Below are 18,402 nucleotides of genomic sequence, written 5' to 3'. Positions count from 1 at the left end.
TCTGGTAAAGACCGCTTACGAAGGGAAATATATTAAAATCGGGGCCCAGAACTCTACTCTAAGGTGTGGCGCTGAATAAATGTGAATAGGTTGGACTTGCAAAGAAGAAAAAGAAAGAAAGAGGAAAGCACTGCCTGGCACACACAAAGTACGCGACTTCTACTAAATTGACTGCTGTTGTTCTTACCAGAGATGATGGTGACGCACTAAAACGGTTACTATAGGTGGCTATGATCAACATACACGGTATTTTACAAAATTTGCCAAATAACTTTCACTGTCAGGCACATAACTTTCGGGAAACGCACCGTCGCGTAAAAAAACTCACTGCACTTAAAAAATGTTTTCTGTATGAAGTATTACATAAGATAGCATAACGCCAATAAAATTGATAACTTTAGAGCATGCGTTCAGAAAACAGAGTCTGATATTGATGCCCATAGCTTCTGCGCTTGATCTCGGCGGGACGAAAAAAATAAAGTAAATTGTGCCATATCACCTTGCACTGTGCAGCTCTTTTTGGCATAAGTGGCAATCACATAAGAGGTTTCCTTCGTAGTTAGTTTGCTGTACAGAGGTCCCCCTTTTCCTTATTTCTCTTTTTCCCTTTCTCCTTTCCTCAGACCCTCCCTTTTTCCCGATTTGATTGCGTACCCTCCCAAGAGAGCTAAGAGAATAAATAAATAAACAACTTAACGTTTCCAACATACAAAGCTTTCTTCAAGGACGTGCAAGCACTTCGTGAACTTTAATACCGTCATAGAAATCCGAGAAGTAAAGTGAATAAGAGTCCGCGAGATCGTAAACGAAAGCGATAAATAACGCAACAATGAAACACACGACGCGCTATTCCGAAGTAACGACTTCCTTCCACCGAGTGAACTTTGACCGATATCAGTCGGTGCGGTGGCGGCCGTGTTCCCCCCAAATCCCGGCAGCATCGCTCGCTACCGTTTGCCGCCGCTTGATGAGAGTTTCCCCACCCGCATCGCAGACCACCTCACACGTTAACCTAGATGTTTATTTTTACAGGCCGACAGCTCCCGATGCAAATCGGAGCTGCCCCCCTCAAATGTTGCTCCCGATCCCCGCCACAGATCTCAAATGCTCGCCCCAGTACCGAGATGGGAAGGCAGACAGGGAGGAAGTCAGGAAGGGGAGAACAAAGAAAAAAACTTGCCGCTATCCCGTGAGAGAGGAAAAGAATCGGGAAAGGCGGAGGGGAACTCGTCGCGGGGGTCAGTTGGGGGAAGCGCGTGGCCTGCTTTGCGAGAGGGGGAGAGTGGAGAGAGAGAAAGGACGTGGGCGGGGAGGGGAAGTTTCCCTTTCCCCCCACCAGATGGCTCAACATGTGCGACCGAGTGGCGCCGCCCGACAGAGCGTTCAAGATGTCTGCCTGGACCGCGCGGCAGGGAAGCGCCGCTCTCAGGCACCTCGTCGTTCCCGCCTGCTACCTGCAAGTTGTGGGTGAGTAGCACTCGTGCACGAAACCGTTAGTTTGTCGCGCAGCTGGCCGCGTTGGAAACGCCGTCCTCCAACGCGCGGGAGGAACTTGTCCGGGTAAGGTGAGTTAACTGTGACACGAGCGAGCGGCCGAAACGGGCGCATTTCGCGAAAGCGCGGACCTTCGAACGATCTGTGCGCGCGACAGCTCGAAACGTTTCTCCAATCGCGAGTTCGCGTTCGCAGTGACGTCACAGTGTGATTAGGTGCTCGTTCCGAAGGCGGTTGTTCTGTGAAGCAGGGCTGCAATTGGCGTGCGCTCTTTACTATTACGACGCCACGCCCACCGTGTCCTCAAGCCGGTGAAACACGGTTAATTATGAATGAACGTCGACGTGTGAGGTTGGTAGATTTGCGAGGTCGAACGCGAGGAGCTGTCTATTCAGTCATTTCAGTCCTCGCGCGGCTGGTTAGAAATACGCCAGTGGAACATTCTGCACATTTGCGAAACGAATTGCCGCGTGCGAATTTAGGGGTGAAGTCACTATGCTTTTAGTTAGGAAGTACTCTTGGACATTGGATGGCTGCTCTCACTAATATGTTCAGCGTGAGGATTGGTTGGCACTTCATCTTACGAACAATTCTAGAATAAAACCTCTTTATGAATGCAAGAATACGAGTAAGTAGACGAAGTGATTCAGTCGCAGAACAAGGTGCTTCAGCGTTTCAGTTCCTGTCATGACCAATTATTCTTGCGTTCGACACCAATGTCGACTTTCACAGCTTGAACCCATGACAGCATACTTCTGATTCTACAATTTATTTCCGTCAGCGTTGTGTCTGCTGTTCATCGTGGAAATCACAAGCAAAAAAAGAAAAAGGAATCTTCAAACAAAACTCAAGCATAAGCTGTGATTCTATCTCAGTCTGTCTTTGATTTGGCGATAGTCGTTTACATAGAGACGAACATTTTAAATGCTTTCTGGAAACTTTCTTTATTATGCCAAGTAAGGAGTGGGCTATGGTTTAGAGGAGCAGTGTTACGTTTATTTTTTATTTATTTTTTTGTGTGTGTGTCCAGAAAATCAGACGCAGGCCGAGGAAAGAAACATCAATAAGGCTGTCTTACCTATTTTTCAGTGTTAATAGGAGCAGCGCTTTTCGTTTACGCCGATTAGCCCTGGTGACTCACCGCTCTCATTTCATGCTGAGCCTGAAGTAACAGACATGAGCGCAGACAACGAGAGAGCTCGTTTAATTACAGACGTCGCTCTGATGATAATTGCTCCAGCCAGACATACTATACACCAGGCCAAGAAGAGTAAAAGACCTTCGGCGAGACTCTAAAACGAGCGGTGAAGGCCGTTAGGACCTTGCTTGTCTTTTTCCATATAATGCTGGTCTAGGCGCGAGTCTGTGAATAGGTTCATTAGTGAATTGTTTCCTTGATTTCGTATCCGTAGCGGCGGCTCGCTGACTGTGACGTTCTGTTGCTGAGGGGGAAAAACATGGTCCGAGAGCCGATCACATACATTATGGGAGTGCGCTCGAATGCAAGAATGCTTCTGCGCTGGGACTGTTGGGCACGGTTGAGAACTCCGTCTCGTCAAAACTAAACCGAAGTCCCTCAATTACGGCCGTCTCCGTTAGCCCAGGTGTCGCGTTCAGACACTGGTCTTGCCTCTCAAACATGTGCTTGTAAAACTATAGCCTTAGACGCTTGTTAAGGCGATACGCCGTGTTTATTATGAACTTCCTCTTCGTCTTCCTCCTCCGGGGCATATCGTGAACGACATAGCCACGAAACATTGCAATGCTCATTGTCTTGAAGGAACCCGTTTTATGAGAAAAAGAAACTTCTACGAACATTGCTGTCTACGGAGACGCCGAGATGAACGTATGTCACCCACAAACAAAGAAAGTTTGTACGAAAGCTGCCGAACTATATGCAGATTCCGGTACGCGCTAAACATCCTTCGCGGCATCTTCTTTTCGTTTTTCTTTTCTTTTTCTGTGGGCTAAGCGCCACTGGCAGCTGCTGCAGCAAAACCGAAGAGCCGACAGGCTCCAGCACGCGGCGCGAATGGCGCCAGATGTCTTCACTCATGCGAGCAGAACGCAATATGTTAGCGCGGCAAGAACTGGCGGCAGGGCTCCGGCTCGAGTGGGTGCCTACGGAGCCGGAAGCAAGCGGCCAGAACAAATATGCAGCCGCAAAAGCGGATTCCGCACCTTCGTAAGAGCCAATTATGTTCGCACGCTCTCCACACAAGGACTGGCCGGCGTGCGCCCGATAAGGTGTACGTCCGTCGCAGGCTGAAGAGAGCCGGGTCGGTCTCTTCTGCAGACGATGACCTGACGGAACGTGGACGAGTCACTGCAATCATTTGTGTCTACTTGTGCCACAAATGCCAGATGTTCTTGGCGAAGGCCAAGCAATTGCAAGAAATTTAGCTTTAGATCGGGTTGACCTGCTTTTGCTGCTGTTTAACAACTGCACACCGATGGGTTCACCTGTGATATCTGTGTTCAAGCATGGCAGCGAGCAAAGGTTCTGACACCATGGCACGAGCAAAAAAAATTAAACAGTTTCTTCCAGTACAGCTCCGCTATGTCGAATTGACTCAATACGATTCATTGGTTCAAGATGTGCATGTAGGTTGTATCACTTGATTTGAGTCGGTATGCCCGGGCCTGCTAAGTAAAAAAAAGAAAAAAAGGAGGGGAAAATTTGATCGTTTAACTTTTGCTTACGACTGTACGTATGGAGTGCAGAAATACGCTCGTTACAAAACAACTGAGCCGATTTCAATGAAATGTCTACCAATTATAAGAAAACGTTAAGTATAATCGACTATTCGAAGCAAATGTTTGATCTTGCAAGGCTGAAATATTTTTTCGAATGTTGTAGGCAATTGGTAATAAGAAAATGAGGCCATAATTGTGCAACTACGTAACACTGCTCCTAGAATAGATGTTGCACTATGTAAGCTGTGGAGATCATATATGGTGTCTAGAGTGGACAAATACGACGAATTGGTCTTCAGGTTACTCATATCGTTACATTGGAAATCTTTAAATTAGGCAAGTTTTGCCCAAGTCTTGCTCACAAGTAAATGGTAAATTTCGCGACAGCATAAAGATTTCGTCCGCTTTGGATGTCCTAATTGATGCGATTATCAGTATACTCAGATCATCAGTTTTCCATTACCGAATGCTCAATATTTGTGCTTTTGTAGCTCCATGTTCAGCAAACTTTTAAATTTACACCAGTTCGATCCTTTAAAGCAAAGGTCAAAATAAAAACTCGGCTCGAAATTTCGGGTGAGTTTCAATTGTTTTGCTTACGTAAAAAGCAAAGCCAAGTGCCTCCGCAACGGAACGACCTGCATAATTAACGAAGAAATTATTCAGTCCCGGTTCTACTGTGAGCTGTGAGCTGTGTGGTGTGTGACATTCCCAACGAAGTAACCCGTATAAGGAATGATTTTGAAGGTCTTGAGGACAACGTCATAAAGCCGTTCGACTGTACTTAGATGGGAACTCGCGATGTAAAGCTCTTCCTAAAGAAACAGTACAGGCGAAATTAAGAGGCTAGTTCTCTTTCTTTTTTTTTGGGGGGGGGGGGGGGGGGGCAACAAACTGTTCTCGCACAGACTTTCAAAGAAAAAAATTATGATATAATCCGTAATTTTGATGTTAAATAACTAAGAATCACGAGAAGTATTGTTTTCCCAATTTTTTCCCCTCAGCATAGCAACGCCATACCCACTCGGCTCCCGTGACGCGGGTGCGACGCATCTTTATAATCGCCGCTAGCTGTTTAACAACACGCCACTCAGCACGCTGCCAAACCAACCAACGCAAACGAGCTGCATAACTTGCGTATATCAGTCTACGCAAGCGCGCTGCCACGGGTAGCAAAACAAACCTTAACGTTAAATGTTGATGTTGCAACGTCTACTGCTTCTTGCAGTGTTTGTGTACATAGTAAAGTGAGACGACGCAGTTGCGAGCTTAATTCCTTAAACCCAACCTCCCCGATTGGCAAGCGATGCGTCGCGATCATTGCGAACGCGCAGGTCCCGCGCAGGTTAAGAGTTGTGGATGTCCGCGTTCGCTCTTTGGACACCGCTACAAACGCAATGCACGCTTCTCAAAGTACACGGCCGCCTCTCTGTTTGCCGCAGATACGTAAGCGAAATCCCATAGGCGCAGAATTTCGGGAGGCTGTTCATACGTCGTCAACGGTCTTACGACGCCGGTACATTGAAAACTGGCCGCAACGATCCGAAAAGAGAGAGAGAGAGAGCCGTTTTACGCTTGCGCGCAGACCCGGGTCATCGCCTCCGAAAAGGACAATGCTCGCGACTTCGGTGCCTTTCGTGTTTCTCCGTGACTACGCCGATCACGCTATGACCCCCGCGCCCGCGGCGGGCTTCGACAAACGCCGAGAGATGTTCTTTTCAGACAATCGACCGCACGCCGGCGAGATAAGGGAGGGGCGATGCGTCGAGGGAAGCAAACGGACGGACGACGTTATACCGTACATCCGCGGTCGAGACAGCGACGTACCGTTCTGACCCCCCCTATAATTTATCTTAGGTTTCTTTTTTTTTTTCCACAGTTCTTCCGTACAAAGTAAAAAAAAAAAAGAAACATACGCATCAACCCTTACCGCGGACGTTGGCGTCATGTGTCACCGAGACAAACGAGACACGTACTACGTGAACGGTCGTTTGGCTTCGAGAGCAGAATCGCTCGGATTATGCTTCAACGCGGGTCGTTGTCCTTCAGCGTACCTAACGTCCAGGAAAGTCGATGAGAACTTGATGTCGCCGTCGAAAGGTCCGCTCCTAAGTATACGTTCGAGTTTGGTGCTGTGTATACTTGGCAGACACACTGCGCGTGTTTGGCGGGCGTAGCGTATGTACGCGACGCATAAATATTCACTTATAGCGGATATCAGTTACGAGTTGTTGGGTGTACAGTGTACAGAATTAATAAGATACAGTAAAAAAATACTAAGTGTGTATACATTGCTTAGCGTTTACCCGCGTTCGGCACTTCGCGTGACAGTGACGTGATTCATTGCCGGTTGCCCGTGTTTTGGCGCTGCTGCATTCTATAACGGCCGATTTTCAAGTGACGAAGTAATGCCCCGGCTTTATTGTTTCAAGAACGCGCGTAAGACGCATATTTTATTTGCATTCTTACCTTTCACCCGCACGCGATACTACACGAAGCGTAAATAAGTGTGCCTCTTACATGCAATGCGTGATGCGCACTCAAAACTTTATTTACATTATCTATTGCGGTTGCTCTTTTCGATTTCCATTACTCCAAAATGTGTGTTGCCTTTGGAATTGCTGTAATTTCCCGGACAAGAAAACCGCTCCACATGTAAATAAACATCTTTCTTGTTGTCGGACTGTCAACACATTTCGCGAAATGTCATGCCACTTATTCTAAAAGAAAAGACGGTAATGTCATGTTTCTTGAGCCGCTTAAGGATTTCTTAAATAAGCACACCTCGAACTATAACAGCATGTTTTGCCAAGGGGCTTTACGTATGTTTAATATGTATATTCTCTGGATAAAGCTGTGCCCACCGCGCAAACGCATTTTCTGTATTTGCGCCGTTTCCTTTGCTCACCCCTTATGTCAATATGATGGTCATTTAAATGTATAATCTATGCTGAAGTCGCTGGAAGGAAACTTAGCAGCCTGAGTGATCAGGCTGTTTAAATAAATATGTAGTGCTCATAACATCCTTGGTGCCGATTTTTTCCTTTACTTCTCAAAGCATTTCAGTGGATTAAAACACACTTATTGCGGCGGAGAGACGCGAGGTTTTCGGGTATAGATTTGAAAATGAATGTGACTTGGCGACTTCTGAACGTAAGTGATGTGAAAACCAGGATATTAAGCAGTATCAACCATTAAAATATTGAGAACGAAAATTAAATTATGAGCTTTTTGTTTTTTTTACCCCCGCCCCCCACTTTGGCCGCACGCTTGTCCTATCAAGACGCAAATATTTATTCATTCATTCTTGCACTTTATCATGAACATTTCTTTCGTGAGCGCTTTAGCCTCGTCTAATCTGGATAATTCTCAGCCACAAGGTAACTAAATTAGCCCGTTTTGAAAAGCAGACAAATGTGCAAACATTGCAAAATACTTTCCTCCCTTTTCTTTTCTTTTCACAGCCCAATTATTTTCACAGGAAAAATAAAGTTTGACAATTGTTTGAGTAGGTTAGCTGCGTTGCTCTGGACTACAGCATGCCAGACATTCTATGAATGGAGACCGACATTGCAATACCTCTCATTCGTAAAATTTCCCTAGCACGTTTAAAGAAATACAAAGCCCAAACGAGAAATGAAATTCAAATAATCGGCGCTGAGAAAAGTAACAAATCAAACGAAAGATAATTTTCGATGATTCTCGTGTTCGAGAAAAAACGAATCATGCAGGACTCACCACACGATGAATGTCGACGTTAATGCGAACAGCACTGAAGCAATATAGCCAAATTCTTCATTACTGTTTAGTCGACTTCTTCAATTTACTGTAACAGGCGTCTTCTTTACTTCTCTGTAGCTTAACGCTCCTCGCTCAGTACACGCCCTGGTATACCAGTATGTTCACTTGACTTCTTTCTCATGCTCGACTGCTTTTGATGGCGACTTTTATCACTTCTCTGTAAATGACTTGTTCAATTATCTGTTGCCGAATTCACTTCCTGCCTCTTCTTCTGCTTGTCTATGCGAAGACCCTACCCAGTGGCATATACCAATTATTGAGGATTAGACAAGAATGTTCACATACCTAGTGCTCCACACACAGCTGAACATAATCAACGCGCCGACTGCAGGTGGTCTTGTCGCCTATTTTTGCCATTAAAAGTTATCTTACCCCGAAATCAGTTGCAAGCCAGGCATTTACTTTTTCCTGTGACAGCTCTACGGGTTTTCCTCTAATGCTCTACACATCAACAAGCAAGATACGTAGGGTAGGTGCTTTGAGTAAGCTAACTGAATAGCACGGAAGACGCCATTAGTTAACTGTTGAAGAGAGGCTTGCTGGTCAATAACCATATTTATTTCTAGCAGGGCAAATATATTATTACACTTCAACACCTTCAAGAAACGCCCACACAGGCATTGACAAACATCCACAACGGTGCAAAGCACCGACATCCGCACTTAATATAATTGAAGCGCCAGACCGGCTGACGGACTGAATGTTTCAGTCAGCATTTTGGGTAGAGTAACCGAGAAAATATCGCACAATTCGCTCAACGAACGTATTCTATCGTTTACGCGCGAATGATGCCCGGTGCGGGTACGGGTACGGGCAAATAGCAGCCTAGACGCCTTTCAAAATTTGATTTGCGCATTCGAAGTTGGCGTTAAACAGATTTCTTCGTGACACGAGGACGACAAAAGCGAGTCGAATATCACAGTGTGATGAAAAAACACACACATTCAAATCCTGCGATACCTGCATGTACTAAAGTACACATTTCTTTTCTCTCTTAAAAAGCTATTCTCATGCGTTACGGGGTTAGCTGTTTCTAACAAGCTTTTCTGTAAATTTTTTCCAGAAAACACTCCTGATCGCTCCTTCCCCATTTTCCCGCGTATACACACACACCATCTATTCCTTTCACCTTCCACACCATGCAACAACCTATGGGTTTGTGGTCAGTCTGATTGGTAAGACAGCCTTAATGCACGCGAGACCGCCTACAAACGCAGATGACAGCCGCGTAATTGTTATTACGCTTGGCTCTGTCTCCGTTCGGGTTACGATCGAGCCCGTATATACAGGCGGCTTTCGCGTTGGCAGACCAAGCGTGGCGCTCTCTGATAACGAGGGCGGAAGCCTGCGAGGGACAAGCCACACGGCCACGCGAGCACGCTCTGATAGGAGGGGCGTGGGTGGGGGTGGCTCGTCGGACACATCGGAGACGGGAACACGTCCGTCATTTGCATCGAAAAGAGGAACGAACCCGGGTCGGAGTAGTAGACATGTGCCGCTCGCTTCTCGACGTGACCGGCGTGCGAGGCGCGCTCTGGTGGCGAGATCTGCTTCCGCGAACGAACGAACAGCCCCACAGCTTGTTTCTTTACTTTTTTATCGCTCCTCGCTGCATTCGTGTTGCCTCGTTCTTTTCTTGTTTTCTAGTGGCACGAGCATCGAGTGAAACTCGCAACACTTCCGGTTCGCCTCCTGAGACGACCGGGGAGGAAATTCAAAATAAATCAGAAAGAAAAAAAAATTGAGAAAAATTGTACCGCACAGTATTCCTGGGTTTCATTATAGATATGATATCAGAGCACAAGTTTAGTTGCAAGTTGAGTGACTGAAGTGTCTGAACTAATCAGAATTAGAAATCACTGATTGCCGCACACCAAAGCACGTACTCGTAGACTCTATAGACCCGCCACGTGAGCACGACTTTAGCGAAATTCCTGGAAAACCGGAAGCAGAAAGCGCAAGTAATGACGTCACTAATGATGTCACACATAAGAAGGTGGCATGATATTTAACCGGCGAATTAATGGAGAACAGTTGCTTGCGAGTTCGGTTCGTGCGTTGCGTTCGCCTAAAGTTAACCTAAAGAACAACAACGCCGAGGTGCGAGTGCCACTAAGAGACACCTAAGTCTAACATCAGGGTCCCCTATCATTATTTGCCTAATTTTTGTTTTGTGCCACGGAAAGTTCAGTCCTTTTTCCTGTATTTTTTCCGCTATCTCAACTTATTCCCAACGCCATCCACTCCAGTGCTTTCTTGATATAACTAATTTCGTATCTCTGTCAGAGCTACGACCAATGTAAAACCTTTCTTTCTTTCTTTCTTTCTTTCTTTCTTTCTTTCTTTCTTTCTTTCTTTATGTTCACGCTCTCTCATTCACAATTTGAGAGTTAATTATTCAAGAGCTCCAAAAGCAGGACATTGAATAAAGTGCGGATGAATGCAAATTTTCCGGCAACGAAATTAAGGGTTGCTTTACATCCCCGTAAATGAAATCTTCTTAACTGGATGTAGCCGGGCGACGAAAAAGGAGGAAAAAAAAGAAAGAGAAGAACACACGACATAGAGCGTTGTACTTTAGCTCGATCGAAAACAACGCCGAGTGACATGTGTTGTCGTCTCCTTCTTTTGCTTTAATCTTTTTTCTTTCTATTTTGCTGTGTCAATACGATTCCATATGCGTGAGGTCGTTGGAAAATTTACAAAATAATATATTGCAGTCTCTATGGTAACGTGAAACGTAAACCTCCCCTGAATGGCTGAATAAACAGCAAATCGGGACAGCGCGCGGCAGTTCAACGGGCAGCGCGTTGCCTATTTTCGTATAAGAGATGAATTCGCTTCAAGACTAGTAATGTTTCGTTCGTTCTCTGTTGTCCTCACTTCACCGTTGGAACTTGAAGCTTCTCGGACGATGATCGGCAGTTGTTGATCAAACGCAGGCAGGAAGCGATGAGATCAGATGTACAAGAAATATTTATAGGTAAACTTTTCTATATACATGGCAGGTAAAACAAATACATTACAAACTTGAACAATTGAGAAACAAAGTCTCACTCTTCGACTGTCTCAATGACTGTTAGAGCCCAGACTCGTTTTAACGTACACAGTACGGAGCCTCACTGATCTATCAGCAATCCTGATTTCAGCCAAGTCTGAGGGACAGCATGTCGTCCCGATTTTTATAGCTCAAATATACAAAGAAAAAAAGGCGGTAGGGCCGTTGGCCCGTCCCACAGGTTCAGTTGCCAATCAGAGTCAACCGTTTGTTAAGCCACAACCCACAGGGATGGGCTTACTCTTAAAAATAAACATATTGAAAAACAAAGCTCTTTTCCTTCTTCCCCAAAACTCCGTTGCCCTCTCGCTTCTACGTAGTTAGTGACGGACTCAGCAAAACACGCCAGGCCCGAACAAGTTATCGCTAGACCGCCTCAAATCCCAACGGCGTCTAGGCCGCAAATGTCTCGGAAGCAGGGGCATCGACACCACGTAGTGCCGCTGTACTCAAAGTTTGGCCGTGTGGGAGACGGATGGCCCTCCTTGTCCTTCAAACTTATTGTCTACAAGACAAAGTTCTCCGAGTGCGCGTTTACAAGACGCCGCCGTCCGAATGCACTCTTCACGTGTGCACCGCATCCCTACAGCGTGTACTGTAAGCTGGCCTTCGACACCACACAGGCAGTCGCACCCAACAACAAGGCTGGCGATTGCGTTCCGGACGCGTAGAAGAATAGATTCCTTCTCCGTATATGCGGCACGGGGTCAAGTTTGCTAAGCCCTTCTTAACCTCGGCGGCGCCTCCAATTAGTCAGGCACTCGGGCGCCAGGCCCACGATACCGTGTAAAGCGGTCCCTTTCAAGGCCGGTCTGTGTGGACTTGTGTGACCGTCGGCGGACTGCCAACACCCTGCGCACAATACCGACCTCCCGGAATCGGCACTCGCCCTCCTAGCGCCCGCCGCGACGCGTCACCCAACGCCGCGCGGTCCGTGACCCCACATAATACAGAAACGGTTGCCCCGCTGACATGGGGGGGGGGGGAGTGAACCCCCTCTCTATACACACAGCACGTGGCCGATTCGTGACACTTAAGAACACGAACAATCAGAGCGACCTTACAAGACTGTTCCGGATTAAAAACAATGTCAGCGCTTATTATTCTGTCGCTGCCGGCTAACTCAATTATTACACGTTCATTGGTTTCACACATCTTGAATCTAACGCGATGAACAGAAATCCTAAATGTGATCGATCGCATTGATAGCGCAACCTAAAGCTTCGGTAATACAGTTCTTATTTATCGCAGTCTTTCTCATTCTCGCTGAGTGAATGAGGGAAGCCAATAATGACGTGACACGGGCCGCAATGTACCGAATTGAGTGGAGAAGCAGTAATATTTATAGAGTTCAACACAGCATATAAGTTGGCAATCTGATCCGAGGTAGAGGGAAAAATAATAAGAAGACTCGTAACAGGAGAGTGTGTTGGGAGGCTAGTTGGTAAGAAATTTTTTCGTGAACTTTAACTGCGCTAGGGACGAGACACCGAGGTAGATGAAGACAGGGCGAACGCAGACTAACAAATGGTTTATTGAAGTCACACAATACTGCCTCTTCGAACTATGCGCATGCCCAAGCGAGACCATGAACGCGTGACCGTGGAACACTCCATCGGCAAGCCCCTATCTACACCAAAAAATCAATGTCTTTCTTAAAAAGATACACTGGCGGTTCGCTGACGCACCTATCTGCGCCATGTCTCGCTATAAAGGAAGCTTCCAAGATCTCAAGCGCCCTTTGGTCCTTCGCTCGCCCTAACACCGTCGTTTTGGCAAACATCGGCTTGCACTTCTTCGCAAATGACGTACAATGAACTGGCAAGTGTTTTCCGCTGCCATCTTTTGATGAGTTAGAGTGCTCCATTAAACCATTGTTAATACAGCTTCCGGTTTTCCCCACGTAGAACATTCCACAGGTCAGCGGAAACTCGTACACCACCCCTGTTCTACATGGTACATACGTGCGTCTATATTTAATGCCACAACCATCACTCTTGGGTTTTTCTACGTTAGAAAGGGCAAATAAACGCGACAACTTGGAGGGCGCTGAAAAAATGACATCAACACCGAATTTTCCGGCTACCCTCTTCATCCCATGCGAAACCTTATGGACAAATGGCATTACCTCAAACTTTCGTCTCTCTCTCTTTCGTCCTAACTCAACCGCAGTGGCGGTGATTTGGTGGCATATGGCCTTCAACAGCGACTCAGCTATGGCCTGGAGTAGGGCCTGCGGAAAATCTGCATTACGGAGACGTTTCACCTGGCAGGAAAAACTAGCTTGGGCCTTATGGTGACATGACTTGGCAAGAGACGACCTCAAGCATGACACCGCACTGCCCCTCTCGACAAGCTCAGAGTGACATGAATTGAACGGCAGAAGTGCCTTATTTGAACGAGGTGAGTACCTCCAACATAGGTGATCCTTATCATCAAAGAACAGCCTTATGTCTAAAAACTGCAAAGAAGTATTCTCGGGCAATTCAAAGGGGAAATTCAACTTGGCGGCTGTCGATTTGAAAGACTTAATAATGTGTTTTGCTACCTCTTCAAGGCCATCGTCGGAGTTAGTATTTAACAGGATTAGAAAGTCGTCCACGTATCCAAAGACACGAACTATGCGGTCATCAGTAAACACACGCGACAACAAGCAATCTAATTCGGCTAAAAAGATCCCAGTGAGTACCGGTGCAACACTTGATCTAATACATATACCTCGTTTTTGTACATAAAAGTTATCGTGAAACCTCACGATGGTTGAGGTAACGTACACTTACAACAACTCTAGGAACCCCACTACGGAGACACCACTCGCGTTTTGGAATGCTATCACTCCCGAGCGTTCAATGCCGTTGTCGCGTTTATGCGCTCTTTCTAACGTAGAAAATTGGCAGTGGCTTAGCTCGGCTATGCCAGGATATACGTAGCGAAAGCTAAGGCAAAGCATGGTTAGCCTTGGTTAATCTTGATTGCAAGTCTAGGTTAGTCTGGTTGTCTAGCTATGTTGCGGCGTTTAGCCAGTCGTTCGGCGCGCTGTTCATCTGTTTCCTGGGCGATTCCTTTCCTCTTCATCTCGTTCTGATGTCGATTCCAGGCCTCCTCCTGCTTATCAGAATTGTCGCCTTCCGCCTCAACTGTGGTTGCGGCGCACGCGAGCTCCCCTTTTCAATCCTCTGACATGTTATCTGGCATGCGACGCAGCTGGCGAAGCGAGCGGAGGCGAACGCAACGACGAGGAACGCAGTGTGACGAGGAGCGCGGTGTGACGTCATGCGCCTCCTCGCAGCACCGCTACGGCGAAATCGCAAGTTCGCGGCCAGTAAAGCTTCCGCTTTAAAAACCCAAGAGTGATGGTTGTGGCATAAAACATAGACGCACGTATGTACCATGTAGAACAGAAGTGGTGTACGAGTTTCCGCTGACCTGTGGAATGTTCTATGTGGGGAAAACTGGAAGAAGTATTAACAATCGTTTAATGGAGCACTCTAACTCATTAAAAACATGGCAGCGGAAAGCACCTGTCAGTTCATTGTAGGTCATGTGCGAAGAAGTGCAAGCCGATATTTGACAAAACGAAGGTGTTAGGGCGAGCAAAGGACCAAAGGGCACGTGAAATCTCGGAAGCTTCCTCGATAGCAAGACATGGCCCAGATAGGTGGGTCATCGAACCGCCAGTCTATCTTTTAAAGAAAGAGCTTGATTTTTTTGGTGTAGATAGGGGCTTGCCGAGGGAGTGTTCTATGGTCCCGCGGTTATGATCTGGCTTGGGCGTGCGCATAGTTCGAAGAGGCAGTGTTGTGTGATTTCAATAAGCCAGTTGTTAGTCTGCGTTCGTCCTATCTTCATCTACCTCGGTGTCTCGTCCCTAGCGCAGTTTAAGTTCGCAAAAATAAAAGACTCGTAACAGCTTCGCTGAAACATGGAGAGCATTTTTACCTTAAGCAGACAAGGACAAGTAGAAGACGTAGACACCACAGTTCGTTAAGATCCTGGAAATTGCTACATTTTTATACCCTTGTGTTCATAGTACACAGGAACGCAATATGTCCAACGCACAAGTGTACTTCAGTGAACCAAGCCCTGATACGACCTTAAAAAGGAACTCCGTGAGGTCCAGCTGTGGACTTGCAAGTCCACGCATGATATAAAGAGTATACGCTTGCGCAGAGAAAAGGACGTCAGACAAGGCTCGCACAACACACAAAACTACCTGATGCTGCGTGTATAGAGCGAACCAAATAAGGGGAACCGAGTATACCTCGAGTTTAGCGCGATCGACAACGTTAAGGAGCCCGTCTCGCAGAAAATCCGGCGTCGGCGTCCTGCGTCGGCGTGGGACGTCGCATCGGCAAAAAACATTTTAGACCAAATTCCGAACCACGCATATATACCCAACCACTTCTCTGCCACCAAAGTTGCGCATACCTTGTCTTCCGTTCTTTACAAAGTTATTCCTCGGAATTTTGAGAACCGCAGCCCACAAACAAATGTCATGAAAAAAAAAAAAAACACCGACAGCGCATTTCATTTACGTTATTTGTTAATTACAACACGAATTGAAACGACAGTTAACTTTCATTGTGGTTTCCTTGGCTTCGCGCTCTGTTGACTTCATGTTACGTGTGGTGTCGGCGCGTTGTCACGAAGTGCACATAGGTGTGCAGCCCACAATTTTTAATGCGAAAGCATTATATGCCCCATTACGCGAAAATCCGGCGTTGTAGTCGGCGGCGTGACCGAATGGTGGTAACGAAAATGGCGGACGGCAAAGGGTAGCACCACATCAAAAAATACTCCAATTGACGTCAAATTCCTCAGGGAGGTTCCTGTAAACAAAGTAAACAAAGTAAACAAAGCGTTGGGCTGCTGAGCACGAGGTCGCGGAATCGAATTCCGGCCACGGCGGCCGCATTTCGATGGGGGCGAAATGCGAGAACACCCGTGTACTTAGATTTAGGTGCACGTTAAAGTACCCAGGTGGTCTAAATTTCCTGAGTCCTCCACTACGGCGTGCCTCATAATCAGAAATTGGTTTTGGTGCGTAAAACCCCCTAATTTAAATCAGTAAACTAATGCCTTTGAAAATGATAACAGGTAAATTTCGGTGTCGGTGGGATTCAAACCAGGGCCTCCGGGGTGGTATACGAGCACGCTTAACCGAAGCAACGGCGGCTCCACGGTTCTGGTTGACTGAATGTGAGCATCTAGCTAGTGCTTACGTCATTGCACACGTCACGTCGAAAGGTGTGGCCTAGTGCGTACATCATTGCGCACATCACGTCGCAGCCAGCTGGCTGACTAAACGTGTGGTCTAGTGCGTGCGTCGTTGGGAACGCGACGGCGCAGCGAATGGGCAAGAGGTGGCGCCACGTCATGAGTGTATAAAATGAGTGTATAAAATGAAAAGCTTTAATGCCCCATTGAATGTGGTCCTTCGAGTTATGAACTCCTCGCGGGCAAGCGAGCGCGTTGAGACGCTTGGCGCGTTTTCATGTGGCCTTACCGAGGCGCAGTTAAAACGCAGGCAAGAGCTTGCACGGACAAGGAACGCGCACAAAAAAAGAAATTCACCGAAGCGACTGTAATGCTTCCACATTCCCCACACGTAAACAGTCTTAAGTGTCTTTGCCGAATTTTTTGGTCCCTTCCTTCAACACGAATTCGCTTTTAGCACATTGTTTAACTTTTTAGCCTTGTCGGAACGCTCTTCTAATATAATTTTGGCGCCAACGTTCTCCGTCTTTCATCCTCTCGCGTCTACGTCTTTCTTATACTGTTATCGCTTCTTCTTATACTTGCTTGTTTCTTCACTGGCAATCATTTGTTTTCACATCGATCAAGCCTTCCACGGCAAAGCCTGTCCTCCGGGCCCACGCCGCATCCGATGGCAAACGACGCAATGACGGTGAGGCGCACTGTGTAAACAAAAGCTTCCGCGGAAAACTGACCGATCGCCGGCAGGGGAACGGCAGCCCATCGGCGGCCGCAGGTCGCGCCGCATATATACGAAGTGTCAACACAGGCGGCCCGTAGCGCCGAGCAAGAAACAGGGCACCGCTGACGATGGGCTGCTCAAATAACGCGACGTACGTATATAAACAAATTGCTGACATTCCCCCACACGACGCACCTGGGAGCCACGGACAGCTAGCTGCACGGCCGACACGTTTGGGTCGACGCGCCCCCTTTTCCCGCAGAGCAGCTTAGTTAAATTGCTAGACTAAACAGACAACTTCCCAAGAAGGTGCTTCAATAAATAATAATAATAAAAAAATCAGGACAACCACCACCACCACCTCTCGTCTATCGAACTCTCCTGCTGAATTTGTACTATGTACGTGGTCTCGTTGCAGTCGCAAAAGTTGCAAGAAGCACTGTCCATCATGCCAGTGCGAGAACATTAAACGTTTGTAAAAGCGACGGCCAGCCACAAGCGACACAGTAAAGTTGCCGTCGCATGGAAAGAAACTAAGCGGTAGTCGAAGACAGAGAGAGATACCTTTAATGTTAGAAAGGTTGAGTGGTCAGAGTGAAGGACGTCCTTCTGACTTACTACTCAACTCGGAGGGAAGAAGGATGTGGGAAAGATAGGGACGAAAGAATGTTGATGAAGGAAAAAGATTAAGATTATGAAACAAATACACGATAGCAAACAAATGCCGTAGCAATGCTTTACGCTAGTGTAGAGCAGTCAGCCGTTTCTTCACAGCCTGCATTACGCGCACAGCTGTTTTAGCCATAAGCGTATTCAAACCAGCAGTTAGATGCTGCAAGACTCTGCTTGCGTGACGGCTTAAGAAAAGGTCGAGTGGAGTCACAAGTTGGGTGGATTGCATTGAACTTTAACGTTATAGCGCAGTACACATCCTCATCCGAAGCCCTTCTTTTGATGGCGAAAAGCAGTCCACGTGCCGCTTTAAGCCGACTGGACGGCAAAGCGTTCGCCGTAGGAAAAGGATTTGGACCGTAGGCTCGACCATCAAACGCAAAACGAGCAGCCACGGCTCCACTGCACATTATGACAACGAGTGGGCTTCACGATCACCTTCGAATGCGCGGTGAACCCTGTTTTGTGTGCACGTGTATCGTTTTTTTTTTTTCTTACCCTATTCTTTTGCTTTCTGCTTCCCCATCCCCCAGTGTAGGGTATCAAACCAGATGCAGCAGACCAATGTATAAATGCTCGTACGTGAGAAAAGGTTGGGGAATATATACCAGCCCCTTATCTACAACAGCCTAATCGAATTTTTTTGTCTACGCCTCTTGCGCGGTGTCAAGGCCAAATCACAATCTAAAATTAGCCCTTTGTAAGCACTGACGCGCAAGACTTGTGTCACGATGGAAGCGAA

The 18,402-nt window shown here is 46.9% G+C and overlaps 1 pseudogene; it reads left to right on the top strand.

Moving 5' to 3' along the window:
- Nucleotides 1-1,339: 1,339 nt before the first annotated feature.
- Nucleotides 1,340-18,402, top strand: part of LOC126521970 (uncharacterized) — a 39,480-nt pseudogene continuing 22,417 nt past the window's right edge.

This window comes from Dermacentor andersoni, chromosome 6, assembly GCF_023375885.2.
Source record: "Dermacentor andersoni chromosome 6, qqDerAnde1_hic_scaffold, whole genome shotgun sequence".
NCBI lineage: Eukaryota > Metazoa > Arthropoda > Arachnida > Ixodida > Ixodidae > Dermacentor > Dermacentor andersoni.
This window is presented reverse-complemented; position numbering and strand designations above follow the sequence as displayed.